Below are 16,832 nucleotides of genomic sequence, written 5' to 3'. Positions count from 1 at the left end.
GTGCCACTGCTCCTCCGCCTGATGATGCTAATGCACAGAAGCACAGGGAGACCACAAAAAGGGGGGGGAAACAGAAGAAAGACATGTTGAGTGCATGCAATACCGCTACCGTTGGCGGACACTACAGACACGGAAGCCCCCTGCACTACGCCGTGTACTTGGAGTTCCCTAATCAATCCCAGGGACATGGGTTACAAGGCTATGCCCGATTGCTGCACACATGGATGTCACAGGAGCATGACTAGGTGTTTATCACTGACCTTTGGTGGGGCAGACTTGTGTGAATGTCTGGATTTTGGCGGATTCTGAGCTGTGGGTCATAATGACCGTGGCGGTCGGTGTGTTGGCGGTCTTCTGCATGGCGGTAAGCGGCTTTTACCGCCAATGTTGTAATGACCCCCTATATGTTGTAATGATATCTGCATGTTCTGGCGATATATAGCAAGGGTCTGGCCTACTCGTCCTAAAACCCCCGAGGAGTTAATGAAACATTGATGACACCCATTGGTATCTATTGGCCACAATAACCACCCACCTGGACGTGTCAGTGAAGCATTAAACATACCATTCTGGACCCACTCATTGAGCTCATCTTTAGTTGCATTCGTGTATTTTTGCCATTTGTCAAATTTTGCCGGGCAGGTAATATGTTTTAGAACTCCCTTGCGGTGGAGATGGACAATGTTCCCATTGCGTGTAATTAAAGATCATTTTGGGACTGTTCGCTCTATGTGTAAAGTGGTGCCCATAATAATTATAGCAAAACATATCACCATAATTTTCTTTGAATTGGTAAACATCTTCGTTTTCAAAGACAGTATAATATTGCAATTCTGTCATCATAGAATCAACTGTTGTCACATCCCAATCATCAGATACAATGCCTGGTATTACTATATCAATTTCCGTGGGACCATATATATCAAACATTACTTGGTCCCAAACAATCCCATCAGGAATTGGCACTGCAAAAATGTTCACAAACGATAAATCTCTTCGGACTTTATGAGATGAAAAATGTGGTTTCAAAACCTCCTCACCATGTGATAATACTCATGTTGTGGGTCTACAACACTGTCATGTCAGAATTCCAACAGTACGTTACGATACACAACATAAGAAAGGAAGGGCCATGTGCAATACATGTTCAGGCATATGATACCCTAAAGAAATCTTTAGGAAAGGATGCTGTTGACTAATGCTGGGATAAGATCATGTAATCCATTTCAATGTGAGTGCATGTATGCGCACACTCTAGTGTGTTGTAAGGAGCAGACTTAATGATGCAAAGCAACACATGTAACGTATGGTTCCCCAAATTTTGAAGATGGTGTGCTGACATGTGTCATTGTAGGTGTATATGTGACGATTTTTGTGTGAAAATATATGTATCAGTGCTGCATAATACAGTGGTGTGTTTAGGGATTGGACACATACTAAATCTCTTTCCAGCGGTCTTATAGGTAGCCCATTGTTCCAAAGCTGTGTACTCATATCTGTGTAAAATATATTTCACAATGGAGGGACATTTGTACTGGTCATGATAATTTGTAAGTTATCATGTGACACATACACATTTTCTCATGTAAATTGTTCTCATTTGTCCATCCACAAATTGACAGCACCAAGCCTGGTCCACCTAGCTGGGATATGTGTGGAAACATTTAGGTATTATGGGGGTCATTCTGACCTCGGCGGTAAAAGGCGCTTACCGCCGGTCAGAAGACCGCCATAACATGGCCCGGGTCGCGATAAACCGCCACGGTCATTCTGACCCGCAACTGGCAAACCGCCAAAAACCCGACAACAACAAAAGTCCGCCACACCAACGGCCAGCGAAAAACTGGCGATGACCAAACCTCCACCGTCACGCCAACAGAAATACGCCCATGCCATTCCGACCCACAAATCCCCGCAGCGGTCTTTCAACCGCAGTATTCCATTGGCGGTACACACCGCTGCGCTCAAAATACACACACCTTTACAAAACACAGCCACATTGGACAATTCCAAATACACACACCTGATACACATACACACACCACTCCCACACACCCATTACAATATAAAACATACACCCACATCACCCACAAACCCTTACGACCACAATTGCGACTGAAGGCCAGAGAGAGACAGCACAGAATAGAGTACACCATCACACAGAGGCAAATCCCAACATCACCCACACAATATCCACGCACAACACACCACACACCACCACACTCACCACACTCTACAACACATACACCACCCCACACCTCATCCACACCACCCCATGGCACCCCAAAGACACCCCAGGTTTTCTGACGCAGAACTCAGGGTCATGGTGGAGGTGCATACTCGCATCATGGCGTCTCGTAGCGTTTGGGCGCCACTCTGGATTGCGTGCAATTTAATGGCCTAGAATGAAACGGCTTTTCAATTACTGAAGACACAACAATCATGGAAGTAGATGCATGTTGTTTACCGAGCAGTCACATTTGAAACAGTACCTACCCTTTGGAGATACTTACATTAATTTGAAATCGGAAGCTTATAAGAGCCCTGAAGAAGTCGCTGGGGACTAGAAGAATTCCCCAAGACGAAACACGTGTTGGCTCGGAGTGTACCTTCATGGATGATGCTGTAAAATTTGATGTTGCGACCTATTAAATTTCTGAACTGGATTGGACTTTATATTGATTGATGAGAAATTTCTTGATTGCATTCCTTTGAATTTACTCACTTGAATTTTTGACTTACTTGATTTGAACTGTACTCACTTGATTTTTTACGTACTTAATTTGTGGGAGTAAAAATTGTTTTGTTAAGGGGGCCTCACTTTGTGCAAAAAAAATGGTGGAGGAAATAGTTCGGGTAGAGCCCCAGCTCTTCGGTACACAGGTGCAGCACACCACCATTGCCAGGAAGATGGAGCTATGGCAAAGAATAGTGGACAGGGTCAACGCTGTGGGACAGCATCCACGAAATCGGGACGATATCAGGAAGCAGTGGAACGACCTACGGGGGAAGGTGCGTTCCATGGTAGCAAGGCACAACATCGCGGTGCAGAAGACTGGCGGCGGACCCCCACCTACTCCCCCAGAATTTACAGCATGGGAGGAGCAAGTCTTGCACATCCTGCATCCTGAGGGCCTTGCAGGAGTAGCTGGAGGAATGGACTCTGGTAAGTCAAATCTTCACTACTTCATTCCCACCACCCCACCTGCATGCCAAATCATACCCCCACCCTCACCCCCACCCCCATCACACCAACTCCTTGCAAATGGCTCACCATCACAACCCACCCATCCCAACACCTAGCCCTGCATGCGTCCACAAAGCATGGACACCCATCACCAAAGCATGCCCACTGCACATACCCATCTCCCCCACAAGCCACCGTCACAACAGCCCCCACAAGGGAATGCCAGCACTGGGGTACACGGCCACCCACCCATTGCACACTATGGCACACACAGAAGCAATAACCATACTCTTATACCCCTGCAGGACCCAAACGCCACCACACCGCCCAGGAGGGTCCAGAAATGTCCATCCCACCCCCAGAAGAGGTCCCCAGTGATGACAGCAGCTCTGTCTCCCTGGACCCAGATGACCAGCACGGCCCATCGGGAACCTCGGGACAGTCGGTTCCCCTCACACAGCCACAGGCCACAGCAGACCTACCCCCCTCTGGGAACACCAGCACAGCTCCCACCCAGCGGGCCCATGCCTCTGTCTCCAGGACACGTCAATCAGCGGTGTGTCCACCACTACAGGGCACCCAGGTTGACCCACCACCCCAACAACAGCAGGGACCTGGGGGCAGTGGTAGTGGGCACACGGTCCAGGGGACAGAGGCCCAGGGAAACAGGGGAACTGGGAGGGCTGCTGTGCGACAGGGGGGGGACAGGCCCAGGGAACCCACTCTCCACGAGGCCCTCTCCTCCATCATGGGAGCATACCACCACTCCCAGGAGACGATGGCTATGGTACTGGCCAGGTTCCAGGAGATCCAGGTACTGCAGGAGGAACAGTACATGGGGTTCAGGGAAGAACTCTGAAACATTAGTTCCGCAATGGGGACCATCGTCGTGGCTCTTAACCAGATTGTCACCACATTGCGGGACCATGTGGCACCACAAAGGGCCCCTGTCACTAGCATGGGCCAAGAACAGGCTACCACCTCCGCCGGCGCTAGTGGACAGGAGGCCCCCACACAACAACAGGCCACCAGAACCCCACCTCCTACAGAAGAAGAACCACCCCGCAAGCGGGGCCTGAGATCTCGGAAGAAGACAGAGAAGGATGGCAAGACCCCCACCAGCAAAGGATACCCCCTGATGTCATCCCACTGTCCCACATTGTCCCCCTGTCCAACCTTAAACTGCCCCTGCTCCATCCTTCCACAGGCATATGGACAATGCACCTGTGAGACTGAAAATCTGGACTCTGCCATGGACATTACTCCACCATCACCCATCACTGATTTTCAACCATGTCCCTAAATTTAGCACTTAAATAAAATCACTTATTGCACTAAAATTATCTGGAGTCTGCTTGTATTTTGAACAAATGTATTAGACATAACAGTGCCAAAATGTTCAGTTCCATTGTGATGACAGCATACCACTGTCACACAGCTGTAGTCCATGGGCACACAAAGCAGAGGTCACGCAGTGGGGCCCACATCTCTGAAAACGGAAGGGAAAGTCACAACTCAGTTAACATAAACTGGGGGGAAACTCAGACAGTAGAGAGGCAGGAGACTGTAAGTACATGTAAAATGGCGGTTTGGATTTGTACCTGTGTGTTATTGAAAATACTGTTGTATCACTGTGTCCCTGTTGTCTGTGTTGTCCCCGTCGTCTTCCTCCTCTTCACTCTCCACAGGCTCCACAGCTGCCACAACACCACCCTCTGGACCATCCTCCTGCAGGAAAGGCACCTGGCGTCGCAAAGCCAGGTTGTGAAGCATACAGCAGGCCACGATGATCTGGCACACCTTCTTCGGTGAGTACATTAGGGATCCACCTGTCATATGCATGCAACTAAACCTGGCCTTCAGGAGGCCGAAGGTCCGCTCGATCACCCTCCTAGTCCGCCCATGGGCCTCATTGTACCGTTCCTCTGCCCTGGTCCGGGGATTCCTCACTGGGGTCAGTAGCCACAACAGGTTGGGGTAACCAGAGTCACCAATTAGCCACACACGGTGTCTCTGTAGCTGTTCCATCACATAAGGGATGCTGCTATTTCGCATGATGTACGCGTCATGCACTGACCCAGGGAACTTGGCATTTACATGGGAGATGTACTGGTCAGCCAAACAGACCACCTGGACATTCATGGAATGATAACTTTTTCTGTTCCTGTACACCTGTTCACTTTCACTGGGGGGAACCAAAGCCACATGGGTCCCATCAATGGCACCAATGATGTTGGGAATATGTCCAAGGGCATAGAAATCACCCTTCACTGTAGCCAAATCGCCCACCTCGGGGAAAACAATGTAGCTCCCCATGTATTTCATCAGGGCAGACAACACTCTGGACAAAACCTTAGAAAACATAGGCTGAGACATCCCTGATGAAATGGCCACTGTTGTTTGGAATGATCCACTTGCCAAAAAATGGAGTACTGACAGAACCTGCACCAGGGGGGGAATCCCTGTGGGTTGGCGAATGGGTGACATCAGGTCTGGCTCCAGCTGGGCACACAGTTCCTGTATAGTGGCTCGGTCAAGTCTGTATGTCAGTATGACATGTCTTTCTTCCATTGTCGACAGGTCCACCAGCGGTCTGTACACGGGAACATTCCTCCATCTCCTCGCAAGTCCCAGCGGACGGTGCCTAGGAAGAACAACATGGAGCACAGAGTCAAGCAAACCACAGGTACGTTCCCACAGCTTGCACAGTACACGATTCGCTATGCATTGAATGGCTTGTATGAGTAACAATGCAAGGCCTAGGCCTGTGTGATGCAGTAGAAATTAAGTCATGTGGGCCCTTGAAATGGCAGCTGCCTGACCTGTGAAGTGTGACAATGGGATGTGAGGTCAATGCGCTGGCGTGGCACACCGTGGCGGTAGGCGGTCGAAGACCGCGGTGCAAAGCCGCATTGGTTAACATAGAACCCTATGGGTTTCAGGAGCCAATGACGAAGTGCGTCGGCGGTCGCGGTACGCACCGTCGCGGTACGCACCACCGCGGGCGTGACCGCCATTTTCTATCAGCTAATCACTCGAGACCTGATCATCCACAGGAGAGGACCTATACTGCAAGTGCTGCTGTGACCTCGGTCTGGAAGAGACAATGGCTGCTGCGACTGGGGAAAGGGCCCCTGCCTTCACTTCTGAAGAATTGGAGAAACTCGTGGATGGGGTCCTCCCCCAGTATGCGCTACTCTACGTCCTCCAGACCAACAGGTTAGTACACTGGGACCATGCTTTGTGGGTAATGCCTGGGTTGAGTGGGGTGAATGAACGATGGTGCGGAGGGGAGCGTATGAGGCATGCATCAAACGACAGATGAGAGCATGTGCCACATGGCAAGGGTGGGGATGGGGGGACACTCACATCGAGCATGCAGAAAATGATGATATTTTATTTTCTCTCCCTGTACGTGTCACATAGGTCAGCGCCCATCAGAAAGTCGACATTTGGCGTGCCATCGCCAAGGACGTCCGGACCCTGGGGTCCACAACAGACGGGGCACCCACTGCCGCAAGAGGTGGGAGGACATCCGCCGCGGGAGCAGAAAGACCGCGGAGGCTCTGCTGGGGATGGCCTCCCAACGTAGGAGGGGTGCCACTCGTCAATTGACCCCCCTGATGTCTCGGATCCTGGCGGTGGCCTACCCAGATTTGGATGGGCGCGTGAGGACATCACAGCAGACACAAGGGAGTGAGTACAAGCACATTCTGCTATCTTAGCGCGCAGTGGAGGTGTCTGGGTGGGGGAGGAGGGATGTGGGTATCCCTAGGCCAGGGCGATTTCTGTAGGCTAGTCCCCTCCATAAGGCATGGCCCTGTGCCCCCGCCCTCCACCTCTGTAGGGTGCCAAGTACAGCTATCCATGGCCTTGTGTCACCTATGTGTGCAGATGTCGTCCATTGGCTTGTAGGCCAAGTCTCACTGATTGAGTAGTGTACCCCAAGTGCGCGGCGTAGTGCAGGGGGCTTCTGTGTCTGTCCTCTCCGCCAACTGTGTTGCCAATGCATGCACTCAACATGTCTTTATTTCTCCCCTCCCCTTTTTATGTCTGCTCTTCCTGTTCATGTGTGCATTAGCATCATCTGGCGGAGGAGAAGTGGCATTGGAGCACGAGGGAGCTGCATCTCACATGGCCCCGGAGGGCCATGCAACGGACTCTGATTTCACCAGTGAGACGGAGGGAGAGGGGGGCTCCACAACGGGGACACGTGGAGACATCAGCGACACCGACACGTCCTCGGAAGGGAGCTCCCTTGTGGTGGCGGCAACATCCGTGCCCACCGCAACAACAGGTACAGCTGCCACCCAGCGCACCAGCTCCGCCCTCCATGCAGCCCCTCAGCGTTCGCCCGTGCCCGCTCGCACACCAAGGCGGGCATCTCCTTCGCCCCAGGCACCCCAGGCCCTGCCCCAGTTACCCCTGCTGCCCTCAGTGAGGAGGTCATTGACCTCCTCCGGACGCTCATTGTTGGGCAGTCTACCCTTTTGAATGCCATCCAGGGGGTGGGAAGGGAGGTGCATCGGAGCAATGGATACCTGGAGGGCATTCATTCGGGTCTGGCTGCCCATCAGCGATCGTTCAACGCTCTGGCCTCAGCACTGACGGCAGCCATTGTCCCTGTCTCCTGCCTCCCTCCTCCAACTCCCTCCACCCAGTCCCACTCCCCTGTTCCTCTGCCTATCCCAGACACACCTACAGACCAGCCTGCACACACCTCAACACCCAAGGTCAGCTCATCCAAACATAAGCACCACACATCCCACAAGCATTCACACAAGCAACATCCACATGCAGACATGCCAACAGCCACTGCCTCCTCTGTGTCCCCCTCCTCCTCGTCTCCCTCCTCCCTCCCTGTGACGTCTCCACTCACACTTGAATGCACCACTTCATCAGCCACTACGTCCATCACCAGCACACCCACCAGAACCCTCCGCACACGTGCAGTCACCACCCCCACTGCCATTTACACGTCCCCTGTGTCCTCTCCCAGTGTGTCTGTCACCCCCTCTTCCAAACCACACAAACGCAGGCAGCCACCCACCCAACAGCCATCCACCTCACGACAGCCTCCGTCACAAGCACCTGCACCCAAAGACAGCACACTTGACTCTCCTACAACCACATCCTCTTCCTCCACTCCCATACCCACTGCACCTACCCTTCCCATTGCTCCTAAAAAGTTTTTCCTCTCCAAAATTAACCTCTTTCCATCACCTAACCCACGCCCTCCATCTCGTAAAAGTCCAATCTACACCTCAGCCACCACAACCCCTGGACCTACAAGGACCATAGTCCAGGGATATTGGAGTCCACCACCTTCGAGGGCAGCTACATCGGCCAGCAGCAAAGGGACAGCCAGCCCACCCCCTTGGAAAAAATCCAAAAAAGGCAAGGGCCGGCGCGAGAGGACAGAGACGGCAGCTTCCACAGGCACCACCCTGGCACCGTCAGGAAGTGGGGTGCCACCTGGCACATCTCCAAAGGGAGGCAAGGGCCACAGAGGATCAGGCAAGGATGGCAAGGGCAGCACGGCCGACAAGTCCGGCAGCAGGCGAGCTGTCCAGGAGGGCCCCACCTGCCCCATTCCGGGGGTGAAGGAGTATACCCACGGGCACGGGACACCAGCACAGGAGGGCCCGCAAGCGAGAAGTCGGATGGCGAGTGAACACCATATATTGGCCGGATCTGGTGCCCTGGAGACACATGTGAAGAACCGCTGAACAGGGCCCTTCAAGACAAGCACCGCTGAACAGGGCACCGCCGTCTCAAGAACCGCTGAACAGGGCCCTTCAAGACAAGCACCGCTGAACAGGGCACCGCCGTCTCAAGCACCGCTGAACAGGGCCCTTCAAGACAAGCACCGCTGAACAGGGCACCGCCGTCTCAAGCACCGCTGAACAGGGCACCGCCGTCTCAAGCACCGCTGAACAGGGCCCTTCAAGACAAGCACCGCTGGGCACTTCCTCTCAAGCACCGCTCCGCTGGGCCCTTCAACTCTAGCACCGCTCCGCTGGGCACTTCCTCTCAAGCACCGCTCCGCTGGGCCCTTCAACTCTAGCACCGCTCCGCTGGGCACTTCCTCTCAAGCACCGCTCCGTTGGGCACTTCCTCTCAAGCACCGCTCCGCTGGGCACTTCCTCTCAAGCACCGCTCCGCTGGGCCCTTCAACTCTAGCACCGCTCCGCTGGGCACTTCCTCTCAAGCACCGCTCCGCTGGGCACCGCCGTCTCTGCACCGCTCCGCTGGGCACTTCCTCTCAAGCACCGCTCCGCTGGGCACCGCCGTCTCGGCACCGCTCCGCTGGGCACTTCCTCTCAAGCACCGCTCCGCTGGGCCCTTCAACTCTAGCACCGCTCCGCTGGGCACTTCCTCTCAAGCACCGCTCCGCTGGGCACCGCCGTCTCTGCACCGCTCCGCTGGGCCCTTCAACTCTAGCACCGCTCCGCTGGGCATTTCCTCTCAAGCACCTCTCCGCTGGGCCCTTCAACTCAAGCACCGCTCCGCTGGGCCCTTCAACTTAAGCACCGCTGACACATTGGCAGAAGGGGCAGGCCCGGATCAGTGTCGGACAGGGCTGCACGATACACTCTGGGCACCAAGACTCCTCCAGTACCGCTGGAGTCTGTCATCCACTTGAGAGACTGTGGCTTTGCACTCCCCAGGATGGCACAGTGGGCAAGCCACCCACTGTAGGGACATGTGAGACTGTGGCTTTGCACTCCCCAGGATGGCACAGTGGGCAAGCCACCCACTGTAGGGACTTGTGAGACTGTGGCTTTGCACTCCCCAGGATTGAACAGTGGCCATGGAGGCCCCTCGTGGATCTGGCATCGTGGACTCATGTGGCTGAGGTGCCCCACCTTCCCTTCCCCCTGAGGTGCTTGTAGTTTTCCTATCTGATGCCCCTGCAGTGTTCTCTCCAATGGATTCGGGTCTCATGTGTGGGCTTTGCCCATGTGTTGAGGACCATTGGCCGACGTACAATGACAGAAAGCCAATTTTGACGGGACAATTTACATATGTGTATATAGTTATGGGATGTTCGACTTACTTATTTACTTAGCCTTACAATATATTTGAATTCCAATAACATATTATTTTGTCTTTGCATTCTTCCGGGGGGTTTGGGGGGTGTCACTCTGAGTTGTTGCTCTGCATTGGTGTGTAGGTAGTTGGGGGGGGGGGTCGCGTATGTGTGTGCCCGTATTCTTTTCTCCTCCCCCCTCCCCTGTGTCGTAGGTGCAGTACTCACTGTTGTCTTCTGCGCCGGCGTTCGTGCTCCTGGTAGAGGAGCAGGTAGAAAATTGCTGGTAGGATGTGTAGTTCTGGTTCCATGCTGTCCAGATTCCTCGTGGAGTGTGTAGGGTGAGCGTTTTCCCTTCGTAGTCTGTTTCCGCCGTGTTTTTATCGGTGGGGCTCCCGCCCCGGAAAAGGTGGCGGATTGGTGAGTTGTGATAGGGTGGGCGGTATATTGTCTGCCACCTGTCTGTTGGCGGTGACCGCCGTGCTGTTTGTTTGTCCCGCCGTGGCGGTCGGAGTGTTAAAGTGGCGGTCTGTGTTGGCGGTTACCGCCAGGGTCAGAATTCCATTTTTTGGGCCGCCTGCCTGTTTGCGGGTTGGCCGCCGCTTTAACACCGACCGCCAGGGTTGGAATGACCCCCTATGTGTTAACAACATACATTTTCAATGTTCAGTGACTCAGACTTTGATGTTATTGGCAAATTGATGAAATTGAATACAATCTGTATGGCAGGGATGCTCTCATGCAGTGATGGCACCCTAGTCATCAGTGCTCCTGTGGCACTTTGAATGGCCACACAGGGCCATTGTTGCATGTATGAACACCAGTTGACTGTGGTCACCTCAGCTCGGTTCACTGTGCACAATCAGCCGGCCCCTGACTGTGTCAAGGATCAATGTAGCCTCCTCAGAGGTTTGAGTGGGCCTTGGGTGGTGATATGCCCTCCTCATGATGGATCATCAGCACTGCGATGCAAAGTCCACTGCAGGCATACATCTGAACATTTGTGATCCCATGGTCAAGTATGTGTTTTTACCTTTGAGGTTCTTGATGCCAGGCTTGCCCTATCATATACTGGGCACTGGCAGCTTGTTTGTGTAGGACATGTCTCATGAATTCCCATGGTTTTATATGATTTGCCATAAATAGGTGTGGTCATTACTAGGATGCATGGTTAGGTCATTGATAGGTTGTGGAAAAGGGTCTTGTCTGTAGACCCAGGGTACTGATACTGTCCTCTCTGGACTTCCCTTCTTTGTGAATGACCACTATGTAAGCCTGGCATTGTTCTAACAGGAGTACTCACCCTTTCTGGCTCTTCTCATACATCTGCTTCAGATGTGAGACAAGCTTAGTTGCTGTCAAGCCAACATACTTGTGTGATATGTGTGTGACAATGTAAAATGTATTAGTTATAGACAATGCCTACATTCCACCAACACATTAATGTGGTATTGAATTATTTTAAAGATATTTTTTGTTCCTGACTATGAGGTAGAGTAAAGTAAAGTGGGGCAGCAACCAGTGCAGGGATACTTTTCTTTCCCCCGTTAGCGCCCCCTCCCACCACCATGTGTGCGCTGTATTTTAAAGACTGCGTACCATGGCACAGGGTAGGGGGCAATAGCGTGAAGGTATTTGACACAATTGATGTACTGTTCAGGCTCAGAGCAAACATTTTGGCCATAACCCTGAACAGTACTGAGGGTCCCATTGGTACTAATGGTGTGCCCCCTTTAAACAGCTGTTCTGAGCAGGTGTTAAAAGTAGCAGCAATATATGGCACAGTAGTTTTGTTAGATTCCACTGAGCCATTTGGCACCCCACCTTACCGGCTACACACCACCTTTGCATACTTAATGTGTGTTGCAGGCATTTTGTGGTACAAGGAGTTATAAAGTGGCACAATGCATGCATTGCGCCACTATGAGTTTCTGCTGCTTAGATATTGGCGCCGTTGGGCCACATTAGTGTAAGATGTTTGACATTAATGTTGAACAAGGATGCACTAGGCCCTCCTAAATCAGGGCCTATGTCCCAAAGTTGTTTACAACTGTTGTGGTGTAGTCATGCTCTCTGAGATATGGGCAAGTTACAATTGGTATGTGATGGTGCAAATGAGTATGCCATGAACATTCTGAGTTTACGTGATTTTATGGAATTATTTACATGGTGATTCTTGGAGTACAGTTCTATGTGAAAAGAAAAAGTTTGCACAATTAGTTCTCTTCTGCGTACTCCAGCAGCAGAGTTTTGTTGTTCCCCCTCCTTCAGTTGTACACTATTGTTGTCACCCTCCACATTGGGGAAATCTACTTGTTCATCACAGGGGACATATGTGCGTGGAGAAATGTTATGCAAAATGGCACGCACAAAGATCCTTTTGCAGACAAAGGGTGGTGCATATAACTGTCCTCCTCCTTTAAGATGTAGGCACCTGAACCTTGATTTAAGGAGGCCAAATGTCCGCTCCACTACATTTCTGGTCCTTATTTGGCCTTCATTGTACGCCCACTCTGCATCGGTTGTAGGATTTCTAAAGGGTGTCATGACCCATGGCTGGATGCTGTAACCTTGGTCAGCTGCTTAGGAATGTGAGAACATGTGTCAATCATGCACATTAGTTAATTACTAGGTGCCATGGTCTGTATTTGTTTTGAGTGGAGTGGTGAATCAGACTTACATCTGGTATTGTGTGTGTTCCTGTTTGGATGGATGGTTGCATTGGTCTGTGGTGGTGCACTTTCCTATCATGGGTTTTGCCTTAGATACGTGGTGATTGTAATTGGAATTTTTGTCTGACAGTTCACCCATGCCAAATAAGTGTGGTTTTGTCTTTAGTTGAGGATGGGGGGGCCCAAATGTACAAGGTCCCAGCACCTCTTTGCACCACATTAGCCCCATTTTTGTGGACACTATTGTGGGCCAACAAGACAAAAAATCACAGCGCCATGTTTACAAAGTGTGACTACCCATGCAGTGCAACACTTAGAGCCTCATTTGGACCTCAGCTGTCTTTTTTCAAAACCGCCAAGGTACCGCCGTGCTGAAGACCGCCAGTGCAGGCGTTTTTCCGCACAGCGTATTATGACTGCTGGCAGTCCTCTGCCCTTTTCCGGACGGAGAGCTGCCAGCAGCCATACTGGCGTTTGGCGAAGAAGTGGAGGCTGCTCCACCTCCACCGCCACATCATCAGAACACAGCTCACTGAATCACGTCACATGATTCGATGTGGCGGTGTTCTGGTGACGGGGTGCTGGCGGTGGAGCAGCCCCCATGGATCCTGTTCTCTCCCGGAGGATAACCGGCCCAGGTAAGGTGATCGTCCGTTAGGGGAGGGGGGTGGGGAGGCGTTGTGTGCTGTGTGCGTGCATGGAGGTGTACATGTGTAGAGGGGGTGTCTGAGTGCGTGTATGCATGCGGGGGTGTTGTGTGTATGGGAAATGTGTGCGCATATGTCTGTGTGTATGTCTGTGTGTATCTGTGCATGTATGTGTGCGTGTATGTCAGCGTGTTTGTGTAGTAGGTGTGTGATGGTGTGTGTAGGGGGTGGGGGGTGTATGTCAATGTTGGGGAGGGGGTCCTGCCACCTTTGGGGGGTTGTAGGGGGGTCGTGGGTGTGGGGGGGAGGACTCTGGGGAGGGGGAATTCCCTGGCACTGATAGTGCCTACCCCATGAATTTCGTGGCGGTACACAACCCCACGAAATCCATGGTGGTATGCGGGGTCGTGATACCGCTGGCGGTGTAGTGACAGCTGCCGGGCTGGAGACCGAAGTCTCCAGCCTGGCGGTCGGAGTGGAGAAGTGGCGGTTTAGCATGGCGGTCACCCCCATGCTTGTAATTTCATTTTTTTTACAGCCGGCCTGTTGGCGGTATTACCGCCACTTCTCCACCGACCGCCAGGGTTGTAATGAGGGCCTTAGTGTACCTTTGCGACACATCATGCCTGTGCAAAGCATTATGTATGCAAAGAGTGTGTTCACCCATTAGGAAAAAGCAAAAATGGTGCAGAAGAATATAAGAGGTTCCAATGTGTCATTTTCATCTGATACTTTCGAAGCCTGCCCCGAGCAGGTGTAGGTATGGGACACACCATTTATTTAAATGTGTCCCTATGTACACTATTGCATCCATCATGTTGACACTTTTGCACCTGCTCTGTGTTATGGTGCACCCTATATTGAATACAGCACACACATGTTGGAGGTAGGGGGGGTCGCTAAGGTTTGCAAGTAAAGTAGCTATACTTTAGATGCTCCACAACCTTTCTGACATGTGGCCCTTAGTGCCTTCACTTTAGACCTCCAGAAGAGTGACATGTGTACCTATTTTGTATGTTGTGTGACATCTAACAGGTGTAGGGCCCTGTGTGTTGCATGTGAATCCCACTCCTTTGCCCTTGAAATACCTCCCTTGCACAAAGTGTTGCTGTTGGCAATTGCTGGCTGGCATTTGCATGTGCATGAGGTTCATATGCCCAGTGTGGGATGGTTATATGGGATGTATTGTGATGAAAGCAAGATTTTTCATACAGCTGTGGGACAGGACAGGGCATGCTGTGCTTTTCAGCACTGCCCTGCCCCAGGACTCCAGCCATGGTAAGTTCTATGTCTCCTCATTCATATGCATTTCTAGTCTCTCCCTGTACATTGTCAGTATTTCATCTGCTGCAGTCCATTGTTGGTACCCTTGTATCCTGGTATGGAGATGTGGGATTTACAGGTATGTTTGTTGGTGTGCTGTGAGGTGTTCTTTCCTGCACATGATATTTCATTGATGGTGATGTTGTATTTCAATGTGTGCTGCACTATGCACCACACAAGGGAAAGTTGTACACAATGAATATATCTATTATATTTTGCTGATATGTAGATGGTGATGGAACCAGTCGTGTGGCAATAGATAGCAGTACTGCCTGAGATTTATACAGCATATTAAATGTGGGGCAGTGCCAATATGTGAGTTGTGTTGCAATTTGAATGGCCAATGCAATTCACATAGAAGAGCGATTCCATGGTAAGTGTTACGTGTGAAGGATCTGTGTTTTGTTGTGAACCTGTGAACACATGTAGTTGTTTGAGGCCAGCGTTTGTATTCATAGGGGACATTGCTCCACCTGTCTTTCCAGTATTGTGTCAGTCAGGTAGTGCCAGGGACTTGTAGATCTGGGCGTATGTGAGGGTGATGTGCATTGCATGTTGTGTAGTGTGGCATGTGGCATATGTACTGTGGTCTATACATCTGTGTTTCCCCATCCATGTGTGTTTGGTGTGGTGTTTGTATTGTTTGTACGACAAGTTTGGTGTGTTGTATATTATGATTTGTTTGGTACCAAGTAGTCCATTGCCATATTGTCCATCCTGGAATTGGTTTACAGTGGAGTGCCTGAAGATGTAAGCATCATGGACCCTTCTGAGTTATTTTGCAAGGATGTTTGAGATAATTCCACGGTGGTCCACGATGGCCTGCACATTGATGGAATGGGTATGTTTGTGGTTCCTGTAGAGGTGTTTGGTTGCTGCAGGAGGGACAAGTTGGACATGGGTGCAGTCCATTGTACCCAGCACATGCAGGAAGCCAGCAATATGGTAGAAACCTTGCTTGGTCTCCTGCTGCAGTTCCTGGGTGTTGGGGAACTGGATGTGGTGTGGTGTGAGTCTGATTATGGCATCCAGGTCCTTCGTAAGGAAGGCAGAGAGGGATGGCTGGGAGATTCCACCCACTTGTGCGGCAGATGTCTGGAATGAACCTGAGGCCAGCAAGTGGAGAACAGTCAGATGTATGGCCATGGGTGGCATTACTGTGTGACTCTGCACTCTTGCTGTGATGTCTGGCACAATGTGGTGGAGCAGGCGTACAATGGACTCCCGCCTCAGATGGTAGAGTCTGACCTCCTCTTCTTTCCTAAGGGCCTTGATGGTTGCACGCTGGTGAAAGATCCTCTCCCACCATCTACGCTGTCTTTGTGGCAGCTGTGGTGGTGTTTGCGGTTGCTGCAGTGGTGCTGGTGGCAATTAGTGTCATCGCTGTCGTCTTCTACGGGTGCCAAGCTGTAGGAGTACCAGGTCCATGTTGTCCAGTTGCTTTCCAATGCTTCTTCTGTCTGTTTCCCTAATGTAGTAGTGTGTGGGCCTCATTTTAACACCTAGGCCCATATTTATACATTTTTAGCGCCGCATTTGCGTCATTTTTTGACGCACAATTGGCGCAAACTTACAAAATACAATTGTATTTTGTATGTTTGCGCCGTTTTTGCGTCAAAAAGCGGCACAAATGCGGTGCTAAAAAAGTATAAATACGGGCCCTAGTTTGACCAGGTGTTAAAATGTTCACGCTAATCGGACTTAGGCCCTCATTCTGACCCTGGCGGTCGGTGATAAAGCGGCGGCCAAGCCGCCAACAGGCCGGCGGTCCAAAATATGCAATTCTGACCCTGGCGGGAACCGCCAACACAGCCCGCCGCATTAACACTCCGACCGCCACGGCGGTACAAACAAACAGCGCGGCGGTCCCCGCCAACAGCCAGGCGGCAGACAATGTACCGCCCACCCTATCACGACCCACCAATCCGCCACCTTTTCCGGGGCGGGAGCACCGCCGATAAAAACACGGC

At 51.6% G+C, this 16,832-nt stretch overlaps 1 protein-coding gene across 1 annotated transcript in view; it reads right to left on the bottom strand.

The window, feature by feature from the left end:
- Positions 1 to 16,832, bottom strand: part of LYL1 (LYL1 basic helix-loop-helix family member) — a 320,667-nt gene that overhangs the window by 28,319 nt on the left and 275,516 nt on the right. The gene's annotated exons all lie outside the window — the stretch shown is intronic.

This window comes from Pleurodeles waltl, chromosome 4_2, assembly GCF_031143425.1.
Source record: "Pleurodeles waltl isolate 20211129_DDA chromosome 4_2, aPleWal1.hap1.20221129, whole genome shotgun sequence".
Lineage (NCBI taxonomy): Eukaryota > Metazoa > Chordata > Amphibia > Caudata > Salamandridae > Pleurodeles > Pleurodeles waltl.
This window is presented reverse-complemented; position numbering and strand designations above follow the sequence as displayed.